This window comes from Pelodiscus sinensis, chromosome 14, assembly GCF_052426305.1.
Source record: "Pelodiscus sinensis isolate ZL-2025 chromosome 14, ASM5242630v1, whole genome shotgun sequence".
Lineage (NCBI taxonomy): Eukaryota > Metazoa > Chordata > Testudines > Trionychidae > Pelodiscus > Pelodiscus sinensis.
Genome location: NC_143065.1, coordinates 13,434,742 through 13,448,055, shown reverse-complemented (window position 1 = coordinate 13,448,055; position 13,314 = coordinate 13,434,742). Strand labels below are relative to the sequence as shown.

General features: G+C 43.5%; 1 protein-coding gene across 5 annotated transcripts in view; it reads left to right on the top strand.

Annotated features, from left to right (window-relative positions):
- Window positions 1–13,314, top strand: part of HMG20A (high mobility group 20A) — a 74,966-nt gene that overhangs the window by 16,713 nt on the left and 44,939 nt on the right. For 4 of the 5 annotated variants that reach the window (XM_006126246.5, XM_075897381.2, XM_075897383.2 and 1 more), the window contains one exon: window positions 3,830–3,872. The exons of the other annotated variant lie outside the window; for it this stretch is intronic. The gene's annotated coding sequence lies outside the window, so the exon portion shown is untranslated. The remainder of the gene's footprint in view (window positions 1–3,829; window positions 3,873–13,314) is intronic. 5 annotated transcript variants of the gene reach the window in all.

Below are 13,314 nucleotides of genomic sequence, written 5' to 3'. Positions count from 1 at the left end.
TGGAGTTAGAACTGAAGGAATTTTTTTTTTTGTCAACCTCCTTTCTGAAATAGCTTGGTACTTTTACTAATTCCCTTGGCTTTCTTTCAAAACCTTAGACTCCTAATGGTATGTCAATTTCTAGTCTCACAAAGCTGTTTATCCATGATTTGCTTTTTTTAGTATAGCTTTAGTAAATGCTAAACTGGGGTTGATTTGCAGGGTGAGGCTTACAAACTCAGACTGCCTTGTCAGTACCATATGATCAGGGCCACATTAAGGCAGTTTGGATCTCTAGGCGAACTGTAACCTTGAGCCCCTGTGGGTCCATCCCCTAGAAACTCCACCCACAAAAGTTAGGGACAATGGCATGGGTCCCCCTTCTAGTTAAGAAGGCTTCTGAGGCCTGCTTTCTACCCCACTAAGGTAAGGAAAGAACAGAACCATTTTAACACATATATTCCTTACTACAAAAAGCAATGGTATCACAGGCAATGGTATAAAATCAGCACACAAAATTCATTCTCCTCCATTTCTAAGAGAAGCTCCGTAATCAGTTTTGCTTGTTTCCCAAACCCAAGCGTAAAGCCGAAATGTGTAGGATTCAGGAAAGCCAAAATCTGTAGAACCTCTCATTTGTTTTACTGCAATCCTCTCAATAAACTTTCCACAAACTGGGAAGATGCTTTGCAGTTGACCCAGTACTCCTCTGTCCTTCACTGTCCAAGAAGAAATTGGTTCCAACTTGCAGAGCCCCCTTACCACCTTCTTAGGGGCTCAATGTTGCTGATTTTTGTGATATTTGGTGGTTATCTTAAAGGTCCATTTTCATGAGTCATGTGATTAAGTGAGAATCTCATCTTTCTGTGGCTAAAAACCTATTTTTAAAAAAATTGCGATTGCAAATAAGATTGAAAATGCGAACTCCAGAATCTCAAAAAATCAGATGATAGATTGCGACTGGGTACCTGGGATGGGCCACCATGAAAATGCCACACAGTGGATAGACTCTAAGAAATAGGTAGAGCACTCTGTGGGTACAACATTTATATCTGTATCAGATCCACAATCTCTAAAAATGACCTGCAGATATCTGTGGATGCAGATACCCCACATAAAAAGCAGATACCCATGGATTTGCATGACTTTCTTTATAAATAGAGCAGATGATCCTCAAAACTGGTGTGTTGTTCTATAATTCAATTTACCAAGCCAGTAACAAAAGGGCTTCTGCAGGACCCAACTGGTTAACCAGAAGCCAAATGCTATCCCCTCAACATATTCCAGGCATTGGCTCCCATCTAAACAGCAAACTCTACAATAGTGGGAGATTATTGAAAACCCATTGGATCAACCTAGGGATCACAAATTCCTAGGGCAATGGGAATAGCAGCTCTTACCCAATTATCACACTGTCAGTAAATCTTTAGTTAACTAATTACAGGTTTATTAATAAAAGAAAAGGAGAGTTATAAATGGTTGATAGATCATCTATATGCAAATGATTGCAAAGTCCTTATCAGTGTTGTGGCAGTGATAAAATAGCATGCTGGCTTGTAAAATTTCTCTGGTAATTTCCAAAAGATTGGAAGGTCCTCAGTCCACAGTTCAAGATGTTTGTTTTAGTTGTAAATGCACAGTCCAGAGAATCAGAGCAGGAAAGATGTCGGTGCCTTTTTATATCCTCTGCCATGTGCATGGAAATGTACTGTCCCAAATAAAGCCCACAGCCACTATTCATGGAAAGTTACTGGCCCAAAGTGGAGTCCAGGGTCACATGAGTATCTAACAGGTCCTTACCTGATTTGCTGAATCACAGAAGAGTGGCTATTGGCCGGATACATTTTTTCAGTGGACCATTGTGAGAACTGGGAGTTCTTGATGGGCCATCAAGATGTAAATTTTATCTAGGGGGTGTCATCCAGGAATGAAATACATGTTTAGATACAGGTACATAGCCAATATTCATAATTTTTATACAAAGACTAGATATGCATATAAACAGGATAATCATAAGTACCTTTCTATTGACACTTTACATGATACACTTTGTTATATATTTTCATAAATCTTACATAATGGTAACAGTAGTGATGAATGGTCACCTCTTTTATGCACAGCATCACAAAACCCCAGCATCACAATACAAAAAAACCTCAGAACTTTTTTTTTCTAAAATTATGATTTCAAAGCCAATGACATGATTTTGGTTTGGTGGAGGCTGACTTGTGATTTTTAAATGTTTGGGGCTGGCAATACTGAGGCCTCGGAGAATGAGGCCAGATGAAACATAAACTAAAGAAATAGCATTTTTACCTTCATCTATTGCTCTGTTTTTATGTAGGTATACAAGTTATTCTGAATCTGAACACCTTTATCCTGAATATAACATGAAAACTCTACTTTGTAGCTGAGTGGAGGCAGCGTGGATCCAGCAAGCTGTCTTGTTAGTCTCTGTGTGTGTGGTGTTCTGGGAGCAAACAAGCATTTTGTCATACCATGGAGCCTAAAATTCTGACTGTAAAAGTTCTGGATGCTGTGCTAGATTGCATTTGACACAATCTTCTTCTACCAGTGCTCTGACAGTTCCCCATTTTGCCTTATCCATCACTAAACAATTATATTTTGTGTTACTATATTTCTGTAAAATGATTTCTAAAAGGCACTAAGCATTAATACTGAAATCTAGAAGCACTAATAATGGCTTTTTGAATAATTATATTTGGTTGGTGTTGAGAAGGCAGGAAGAAACCATGACTCAGCTATGATCTCTGATCCTTCTTCATATTCTTGTAAATATTTTAAAGCCATAAATAGACTCCAGTACATACTGCTTATGTTTGAGGACAACCATCTTTAGTAAATAATATGGGGTTTAAAAATGTACTCAATAGTAGCCTGAAGTTCTGAGTACCATGAGCTATGGAAATACGTTTTGGGGTTTTTTTCCCCTCTAATTCACATCTTGAAATAATCTGGAAAACTGTACTGATCCTGAAAGCATTTTTACTGGTCCCCAGATATTTCTAGTCGCAAGGATTGATTTTGTTTGCTATATGGTCCAAAATTGAATGCAATTGTTCTGGACTAGTATTTTCAGACTGTTTTCTTTAAATCTTGAGAGTTTGGGTTTTTTTAATTTTAAAGTGAATTGTGTTGAATCAAGAGTAATACACAGAGGCTGAGGGTATTGTTGACCCTTTAAAAAAGGGTCTCTCTCCACTCATCTGAGGAAGGAGATTTTGCTCACATATATATGTATATTTTATTAGTCTCTAGTCTAAGGGTTCGTCTAGACTGGTACGGAAAAACTCTGCCGCTGACTATACAGCACCAAATTTGAAATAACTCACTATTCCAAAACACTCTTTAGTTCTTGTGGAATGAGGGTTACCGGGACATCAGAATAAGCCACCCATTATTTTAAAATCTATTTTGACATAACGGGCTACTTCAGTATTGCGGAATAACTATTGTGGGATACTTCCACAGTGTAGATGTACCTTAAGGTGCTACAGGGCTACTTTTTTTTTTAAAGTTACATACTAACATGGCTTCTGCTCACAAAATGCTTCTCAGAGAAGAACTTATATTTAATTTTCCTAGCTAGAGCTACTTCAAATAGTTTTTCTCGGTTTTGGAAAAAAAAATGTATTTTAAAAAAGCAGTTTGGAACAAACATTGAACTAATTCCTTATTAGCACTTTTAAAGCAGAATTTAGGCTATTTTATGACCTTGTCCAGCAAAAGTTTTATCAAGAAAACTATGAAAAGTATATAAGTTTATCAAAGCAGTTACAAAATATGTAGAAAATGACTGAGTTTACAGATTCTTTCAATTTGTTCCCAGAGCTCAGATGCCTCTACTGCTGTGAACTGGAAGAGCATTCATTGTAAGTATTGATATGCAAATAAACACAAAGTATTTAAAGTTTTATAATAGAGAGAGTGTGGGAGGCTAGAGGATATTACAAAGGCATAGAAAATGCCAGAACATTTCTAAAATTCTATCCATAGCTTTTAGGTTCATGTTTTAGTTATTTAGTATATGCTCTTGAAAATTAAACTGTATATTTTAAAAATATATTAATTCATGCAGCACTAATTTATCAGAGATTCATCTCTATTCTAAGGCCAGCAAAGTCTTCAGATAAGAATTTATAATTGCCTGTTTCTGTAGTCTTCTAAATTAAGATTTTAAAATGTAAAAGATGTATTGATCAGTAGTGCACCATATGCTTTTTCTTCAGATTTTGCAGATGTGGATCATTGAACTACATAGCCAATAAAAGCTTGGTATTGATGTTGGGATTAAGACTGTTAAAATGTGGTTAATTGACTAGTCCACTAGTCGATGGAATTTCCATAGACTAGTTGATAGGCACTTCTGCATTCGTCCTTGGAAATGTACAAGAGCCTCTACTGGGGCTCTTACACATTTCAAAGGAGGAATGTGGAAATCTGCGTACAGCCCAGGGCCAGCGTGAAGTCCTGCTGACTCCAGGCTGCACATGGCGTGCTTGCTTTGAAATGCACAAAAGTCCCCAACAGGGACTCTCATGCATTTCAAAGCCATGGAGCCCAGGGTCAGCAAGGGACTCACAGTGCCCCCACTGGCCCCGGGCTCCTCTGGGGAGTCCTGGATTCTGGGGAGTCCCCTTGCTTCTGGGGAAATGCCGTGGGGAGCCAGATGGGGAGACCCCAGCTGACCCTGGGCTCCATGGCTGCCACTTTGAAAGGTGCAGAGGCGGCATTTTAAAGGGGAAGCTTTGAAGGAGCCGCTGCCACTTTGAAGTACACCTTCCCCCTCCTTTGCTGCCTCTATCTCATAAAGGCAACAAAGGGGGGAGAGGGATTTCGACTAGTCGACTACACAAAATACTATCCGATAAGCAAATGCTTATCAGATAATCGACTAGTCCTTTACATCCTTAGTTGGGATAGGGTTGTTGTAACAATAACACCGGAAACACCTGTTAGCCTCTTATTCTTTAGCAGCCAGTTGAAGCACATGTGGGTGAAGGCACTCCATGCTCTCTCCTGTCGGCATAGTAAATCCACGTCTCTGAGAGGCAGTAACTATGTTGGTGGGAAAAGTTTTTCCTCCAACATAGTTCTGTTTACTCTGGTGGTTAGATCAGGTGTAACTTACATTGCTTGGGAGTAGTTTTATTTACACCCCCAAGTGACAAATCTACTATATATTTGAGAGAATTTATATGTCTATGTCTCTGTTCATGCATCTGTTGGTGTGTGTGCCTGTCCAAGAACTCTAACTGTAAGAGCTAGGACCACCAAATTTGGGGTGCAGCTTCCTCTTGTCATAACTTAAACCAGTGCAAGGATTTGGTTGTTCCAGGAAGACGGGATGGTCTGAGACTGGGATTGCTTCTCATGCGGAAAAGAGATAGAATCACCAAGCTGGTGAAAAGGCAGCCCCGAGCCTCCCACCCCACAGGCACCCTTTAGAGGGGGCGAGGGAGGCTGTAGCTTCCCCCCATTTGTATAGGGACACATAAAACCATATAGAAAAGAGACAGAGTCACCAGGCAGGTGAAAGATGCTGGCTGAGGATGCATTCCCATCTCTGGTTCATATGGGGATATTGCTGACTGTTCTCCTTTGTCAGGAAGCCAGGGGAAAGTACACAGTTTGCTGCATTCCTCACTCTGGTTGAAGAGCGCAGGAAGCAGACAAACCTGGATCTTCCCCAGATGAGGGATGTGTACCTCTCCTACAGCTGTACCCACTGGAACTGCAGCAGCCATGGAGAGATGCTTTTCACCTGGCCCTAAGCTGCTGAGGTGAGAGAAGGACAGCTTGAATACTGAACCTCTCATCCTCAACCGCACCCCAAGCACTGATTTAAATGAAGAGAAACAAAAATTTAGTTAAGGGCCTGAGCAATGCCGGGTAATCTTCTAGTTACAGTGTACTGAAATAAGTGGTAGTGTCAGAGCTGGCCCGAGCCATTTGTGTGCTCCGGAAGCACGGTGCTGCCCCCGGGCGCCCAGCACATGCGCAGCCCCACCCCTGGTCAGCAGCGCATGCTCAGCCCTACCCCGGGACGCCCGGCGCATGCATGGCACCGCCCCGGGCGCACGGAGCATGTGCGGTGCCACCCCCACCCAGCCCGGCAGCCCCGCAGGTGACCCCTACAATGGGGCGCCCCGGGCGGTAGCCCGGTCAGCCCGTACCTTGGGCCAGCTCTGAGTAGTGTAGACTAGAGATGTAAAAAAATCGCAGTAACCAAGTACAGTAAAGTTTCAGTTATCCGACCTAAACGGGACTGGAGGATGGTCGGATAACTGGAAATGTCGAATAATAGGGACGGTGCTAGCTTGGGGTGGGGGCCTGGCGTGCTCTTGCCGAGGGGCGGGAGCAGAGCAGCATTGGCAGAAGCAGCAGCGGCTGAGGGGGGGGGGCCCTCCCAGGCGGGCTCTGCTTTTTGTCTCGGGGGCGGTTGGCGCGTGTGCTGCTCCCTCCCCGGCGGATTCTGGATGCTGCATCCTCCTGAGGGGCCGCGTCCTCCCCCTTCCTCTTCCTCCCTCCTCCTCCAGGCCGCCCGGACATGCCCAAGGCCCCGGCGCTCCTGCCTCTCTTCAGTCCAGTGGTGGCCCCTCCCCTCGCCACACACTTCCCTTCCTGCCTCAGCCCGGACTCCCCGCTTGCTCTGGCTGGGAGCCGGGCTCACTCTGCAGGAGGGCAACTCCCTCCCTTCCACCCCTCTCCTCCCCCCCAGCCAGCAAAGTTTTGGGAGGAGTAAGCAGGTCCCAGGGTTTGGGAGCGGGGAGTGGATCCGGGCCAGCTTCTAAAAGCAGAGCCACTAATGCGGCAAGATAGCCAGGATCGGGCCAAGCATACCTGAACACCGGGCGAGCCTGCAGCGTGGGCATGAGCTGCCCCAGGCATGGGGTGGAGAGGTAAGGTTGCCGAGCCCGTACTGTGTGCCGCAGACCTGCCCAGCCCTGGAAAAAGGGAAAGCAAGGCCATTGTGGTATGAAGTGTCCCTGGAGCTCCTTGCTGTCACGGTGCTGGCGGCACCGTCAGATAAAACAGAAAGTCGGATAAGTGAAAGTTGGATAACCAGGACTTTACTGTAACAGTTAAAATTCCTGTTGGTTACACAGTTAATTGTTTTACCTAGTGAAGGCAGAGAAGGAAGGGAAGGATGGTGGAGGCTGAAGGGGTGCTTCCACGGCCGCTCCCAGGATGACTCTTTCTACCAGGATCGTTCCTGGGACACCGGCTGCTCCATGCTGCGGACCTTTTGCATGAGGCGGCAGCCAGCTCCCCAGGAGGAGTCAGAGTTTAACTGGTGTCAGCTTATCGTTTAACTGGTTAAACTCTTACATCTTCTGTTAACTAAGTGTTGTACAATAGTGGCACCGGGCAGCACAACTCTTGATGAAATCTGTTATATTTACTTTGCAAGTGTCTCAAAAACAAGGTGTGTAATTTGTCTGTTAACTGACCCAGTTGCATTTTACTAATTTGCTTATTTGACATAAATCCATTTCAAGGTTTTTAAAAAGGCACACAGAATATTTTCATCAATTGGAGGATTTTGTAGGCTAGGAAAAACTTGTTTTCTGGCAGCCTGAAACAAAAATGAAACATTTGCTAGAAATATATTTGGTGCTTGCCAGAATGGCAAAACACAGGGTCATCTCCTCAAAGGGATCCTGTGTTATACTGACAAAATATGACATATGACAATTACAAAATATAGAAGGAATGGAAGATGAATGAAAGCGATAATATGGTATTTTATTCAGTGATATATGCAGTACAGAGATTCCAGATTTGTTGTATCTTTTCTGCTAGGTGTCCTTGTTAAGAGAGAGGGAATAGGATTTGTAAGACTCCATTAAGTATGTTTTTGAGCTGGAACGCAGAGACACGGAGGTCAGGAACATGGTGGTATTTGCAGGCAAATACAGACAACAGGCAAGAGATTAAAGGGATGCAATTGATTTGCAATTGATTCTGTAGTTTCAGGTACTGTACTTGCCCCTTAAGGCTTTGAAATCACATTTTCTTATTTTATTCCAAAAGGTTTCTCTGTTACTGACCACTCTGGTCAGTATGAAAAGTAATGCAATCATAGGGCCTGACTGACAAGTGCTGTCAAACAGAAAAATACTCTCATCATTGTATTTCTAGCTGTTATTTGGAACAATACTAGCCTGATTTTTTTTCAATGCAAAAATGAAAATTCTGGTGTGTTTTTTTTTAATTGGTATTATCTCAGCCATCACTAACTACCTCTTAGTCAAACTTCAGACCTGCATTTCCGAATTACCCGGTTTGAGGCTAGTGTGGCCTTTTGCTGTGGTACTAGAGTGGGAATCAGGCAAGTCACTTAGAATCATAGAATCCTAGGGCTGGAAGAGACCTCAGGAGGACATCGAGCCCCCGCTCCAAGCAGGACCAACCGTAACTAAATCATCCCAGCCAGGGCTTTGTCAAGCTGGGATGTAAAAACCTCTAGGGATGGAGATTCCACCCCCTTCCTGAGGGAGTTGGCAAATGTCATCGCAGAGCCTTTGGCCATTATTTTTGACAAAGCCCTGGTTGGGTTGATTTAGTTGGATTGGTCCTGCCTTGGATTGGTCCTGCCTTGATGACCTTCTGAGGTCTCTTCCAGCTCTATGATTCTGTGATTCCCTAGGTAACCCATTCCAATACTTCACCCTCCTAATGAAATAGTTTTTCCTAATATTCAACCTAGACCTCCGCCACTTCACTGCTCTGTGCCTCCATTTCCCCTTATATCCCATGTTTATCTAGATAGTCCCTGCCACACATAGTTTTTGTCTCTTACTTTGTTGTATATAGTACCTAGAACAATGGGTGCCCAGTTTCCATGGGAACTCCAAATACTCTGTGATATAAATAATACGTTTGCCATCTGAGACTGAAAATTAAAATGAGCCTCCCTTCTCACATTTCTTATAAATCTTACTAATCAAGAGAATACATGAAGTATTTGCCCATCCCAGTTGGCCTTCTCCTCTCCTCTCCCATATACAGACATTAATTTTGTGCTCTTTTTACGTTGTGAGGGGCAGAACATTCCTGCAATCACTGGTGTGATTTACAAATGTAACTACATTTGAGATCAAAGTTGTCCTTGGAAAAGTGACTTAAACTTTTCCACTAGCCTACCGTTTTGTGTAGCTCTGCAGGAGAAAAGATTACATTGTGGGTTTGGGAGGAAATTGCTGAGAGTTAGCTTCTATACCGTTAGTGTCACATGTCACTTTTTTGTAAGATGGCAGCTGCCAGCTAGAGTTTGCTTTTGGTATGCCATTTGTCCATTTCAGAGTTTTCAAGTGCTGTCTTTAAAAAAGTTTTGTAAAAGACAAATGCTTCTCACTGTGCAATTAAAACACAAAGCTGAGCATAATGGCCGATTAGTGTACAAAACGCAAGGCAAGGTCAGTGCCATAGTGAGAAGTCCAGCACTGGCCACAACAGTTGAGGAAAAGAAGGAAATCCTGAATTTCCTGCCATGGTGATGTCCCCAGATTTGATGCGAGGAAGGAAAGAGCTTGATTTTTTTTTTCTATTTGGTTAGAAGGTTTCTAAACTGCAAAATGCACTCTCTTGCCCTTCTCTGACAAATATTTTTTTTCTCTTCTGCCCTCAAGACATCTGATAGATGGATTTTGGGTGGCATTCACTAGTCTATCCCTCCCTATCCTCACAACTTCTGTAAATAAAGGTTACTTTCCACCAATTCCATCTTTTTCTTTTTCCTTCCCCTTCCCTGTGTTGTCAACAAACATGCAATGTAAACACCTCAAGGTGCTTTGTTGCTGATTCTGACCTTCAGGAAGTGGCCCATAATTCTCAGTCAGCCACTCTTGTCAGCAGTTTGAACTCTGCTGTGCTGTAGCCAGGTGACCAGGTACCCACCCCACCCCTTTGCAAGCCCCCCAAAATGTTAATCCCATTTCATGCTGCCTGAGCACCTGTATACCCCTCCCCCTGTGTAGGGTTAGCCTAGCATGCAGTGATCTCATGGTGTCTTCCCAGATGCCTATCCCTTTGCATCAAAGACTCCCTGGCTTGGACTGCCATGGAGCTGTTGCATCTGATCAATGTATGAGGAGAGGAGTCTGTTCAGTCCCAGCTGCAAGTGATCTGTAAGAAGTGGAACACACACAGCCACATTTCTCAATCCTTGTCTGAACGGGGTATTAGCGGGATACACTGCAGTGCAGAGCAAATATTAAAGAACTGAGACAAGCCTATCATAAGGCCCATAAAGTGAATCAGCACTCCAGTGCTTCACAGAAGACCAGCCACATCTGTATGGAGCCAGATGCTATCCTCAGTGGTGTCCCACCAAGAGTCCCATGGATATTTCAGAGGGGCTGGAGGCAGTACACGGAGGCCCTAACCCAGAGGATGACATTGTAGATGAAAAGGCGGAGGTAGCCAAGGACCAGGGACTTCCACCAGGTTGCCAAGTGTGTCTGGCAGCCAGGAATTGTTCTTTATTGCTGATGGACATAGCCAGTCAGAGCAGCTGCTTTCTGGGGTCCAGGAAGGAGGGGATGAGATGCAGGGTAAGTGGCTGTGGCTTGTGGAGTGCAGGGATGAGGGCATGGCAGAATGGGAAGCTGGCTGTGTTTCTGTGAGCTTCATGTATCCTTTTATAGCTAATCAATATAGCCAAGTAGGATGTTGATTCCCTGTCCCATGTGAATGATCTGATTTAACCAAGCAAGGATATTTTTAAAGCACGTTTTATCATGAGAAAGAAAACATTCATTTTAAATGTGAACTGAACTAACCTATTTTTTTAAGAGATAGACCATGTTACCATAGAGCAGGGGTGTCCAAACTTTTTTCAAAGAGGGCCAGATTTGAAGAAGTGAACATGCGTGAGGGCCATCCCCGCACTCTCAGCCCCAAGGCGGAGGGCCCGTGGGGTCGGAGGCGGGCGGAGAACGCAGGGCACACCGGCCTCACGGCGGCCCGGGGGCAGGGCGAACCCGCAGCCGAGCGGGGGAGCGGGGCTGCGGACGTGCCCCACAGGGCAGGCTCTAGGACCACGGAGGCCATGGGCGGCGGCGCGGCCGGAAGCGGCGCGCTGGGCGCGCCAGTTCAAAAGAGCGCCGGGGAGCCAGGAGAGGGAGAGGATGTGGGGGCCGTATTAAACCGGAACATGGCCCGCAATTGGCCCGCGGGCCGGACTTTGGACATGCCTACCATAGAGTATCAGAATGCAGTGCACATATTTTGTCTTGAGTTAAATATGGATGACCCTTTCTAAAGGTCAGGAAACTGTTACAAGGGGTAGGAGTCTGCTCTGGTGGGAGCCAGTAAAGACTTGGAAAACCAAACCTCTTTCATCAGAATGTCAAGTTTCACCCCCAGTCACCCCAGGAAGTCTATAAATTAATTACTCATTGCCGGTAACGTGCTTTTTAATAAAAAAAAAATGAATCCTTACTATTTTTACAACTTGATGTTGACTCAAACTGTTTTGGAGTTGTAACTATAGCTTCTCCTCCTCCCCCGTTTGGGAAACTCAGGAAGTCTAGAAGGGACTACAACCAGACAACCTTGAAGAAGGAAGGAAAAAAGGGGGGAGATGTGTGCTGATGGCTTCCCCCACAGTCCAGACTCATCTAACACCTTTGCCTGTGCCTCTAGCTTCCCTCCAGAGTCCAGCCACTGGAAGGAGGGAAAATGTTTCCTAGTCTTTTGTCTATAAAGGTCTCATCTATTATATATTTTAAAGAGTTTGTTTGTTTTGTAGATATGTTTGTGCAAAATAAAGTCATACTTTGCGATTACCTACAGACACCAAATTTTGCATAAACAATCATGCCACTTAAATTAGCTGAATGCACTACTTTTTTACATCGGAGTATGCTAGATGAAATATTTAAATAATTATTTTTCTTTTTCTTTGGAAAAGTCATTACTTTTATGATTAGAGTTCATAAAAAATTGTTGCTAACAAAATGAAAATTGAGTTGACTGATCAACTGTCATGTTAGTACAAAGAACATTTTTACTGTTACAAATCACAAAATAATTCAAATTAGTTACAGAAAGAGTAATGGAAGCTTTACAAGTTTCTGATTTAAATTTACTATATATGGTTACTATTCAATAAAATTAATAATGTTTGAAGTTGAAATCTTACAAATTTAAAACTTTTCTTTTGCTTCCCTTTTGCAAGCACATTAATACACACATTCTACTACATATATTTAATTTATTGAACTTCCCTGTAAGTGTAATCTATGCAAAATGACTTTGCCCAGTTTGACAGGCCTCACCTGCTAGTATTCCTTATTTCCATCTTCCCAGTCTCTAGGAGAAGTTTCTACAAAGCACTGTGTTAGTAGATTTGCTAAGGATCTTACTGTTTCCGTTCCAGCTTTCCACTTGAAACACCAGTGATCAAAAGTCTGTTACAAAGCCCTGGCTGTTAGGTGATATGTATGAAATGAATTGGTGACCTCACTCTAGCAACTGAATGGGTGTTCACACCAAAAAGAATTAAGGATAGTTTTGTATTTAAAGCTTGTGATTGCATGTCAAGACATTTTGTATTTCAAGGTTGTGATGGCATGTCCATACCCAACTCTGCTAGCCAGCTTCCTGTGTGATCATAGAGAAGCCATTTTGCATCAGCAGGGATGGTTCTGATCAGAATACTTACATTTAGATGATAAATAGGGATTTAGGCACTCGGGTTTGATATTCTGTCAAAAGCTTCATCTGAGAGACCTGAGCTGAAAGGGTTCTCTCTAAAGCAGGGGTGGGGAACCTAAGGCTCATGGGCCAGATACAGCCCCCCAAAGCACGGGGCTGCCCCCAGCATTATGTAGCCTGTGTTGGTGCTTGGGGTTTTTTTTTCTTTTTTGCTTCTCATTTCTATGGCTCAGCAGCCCCTGACCCAAAAAAGGTTCCCCACCCCTGCTCTAAAGGCTTCTCTATACTCAGTACACTACAGTGACAGAGCTGCACCGCTTGTTTGTTTGTTTGTTTGTTTGTTTGTTTGTTTGTTTGAAGGTAAATGCTGCCTACTTTTCCCTGCCACATAAATAATTCACTTCCCTAAGAAGCACTAGGTGATGGAACTTTAACCTAGTGCTGCCTGCACCAAAGATTGGATCGGCTTAGCTGCTTAAATCTACTCCTTTGCCATGTTTACTGGTTCTCAGCAATAATGCTGAGCCTGGTGTTCACAGAGAGGAAAGTGACACACACTTGTGAGGAAATTGCATAATATGCCACATCTGTGCTTAAGGAAAGATTTATTTAATCCACCACATAGTCTTCTGCCCTTACGACACCAAC